Consider the following 1,023-nt stretch of genomic DNA (forward strand, 5'->3'; position numbering starts at 1 on the left):
CCTTGGCGGGCTTCTCGAACTGGGCAGTCAGTGGTTGGGGTACTGGTCCAGGTTCAGGAAACTCCAACTCCTCCAGCATGTCACCGTTGTACTCTTGTCCCCTGCAGATCTCCTTCACACTCTCCATCAAGATTTCCACGTACCCTGTAAGGAATATAAATATTGTCAGTGACTAGATCAAGAAAGCGATTACCCGATCAACATAGACAAAATTTTCTTGGCAGTATTTTAAAAAATTAATTCTTATCATTATTTGTGTACTTAAATGTTTGCTGTTCCACATCTTAGATTAGAAGTCACGGTGACTGACCTGTACGGAACGATTATGGCTCTAATGACACGATGACCTGTTTTGTTACTGTTACTTATTTATTTATTTTTTGCAATTAAACACTGGTCGCATCAATTTTGGAAAGTCACAAGGCATTTGGAAACTCAAGTAAAAATTGATTTTCAACATTCAAGTTTCACATCAGTGTGTAGCTCTTGGTGTAATGAGCACAGTGATATGAAAATTATTGTTCTGCAGTGTTCATAACTTAAGATATCATTAATAATAAATACATGCAGACCGGTGGTCTTTCCTAACAGCCCGTCAGGCCTAACAACTAGCCCGCAAGTTTTAATTACAGGACCTTCGGTCTAAAGGCACTAGACTACAGGTGTAGAATCCCAGCCCGCGGGCTGATTTACTCAAAAACCATTCAGACCGTCAGCCTAACTTCAGCCCGCGGTCTGGAATTTCTGGTCAAAGAGGTGCAAAAAGCCCAAAACAATGGCATGGAAGGCGTGAATTGATTCATGTTTGCAGACTGTCTGTGCCAATTCCAGCCTGGTGGGGTAAGGATTCAGACGTCACGGACTACATCTCAGCCCGCGGTCTGATCCAAGTGATGTGTAAAACTTCATTCTCAGAGCAGAAAATAAGGAAGGAGAGCATAATCCACACCCATCTGTTAACAGTGTTGTACATTTTTGCCGCTTTCAACCTCATTCACTCACTCAATCACTCAGCTTCGCATG

The sequence above is a fragment of the Branchiostoma belcheri genome, unplaced genomic scaffold (genome assembly GCF_001625305.1).
Source record: "Branchiostoma belcheri isolate BF01 breed outbred unplaced genomic scaffold, Haploidv18h27 scaffold8, whole genome shotgun sequence".
Lineage (NCBI taxonomy): Eukaryota > Metazoa > Chordata > Leptocardii > Amphioxiformes > Branchiostomatidae > Branchiostoma > Branchiostoma belcheri.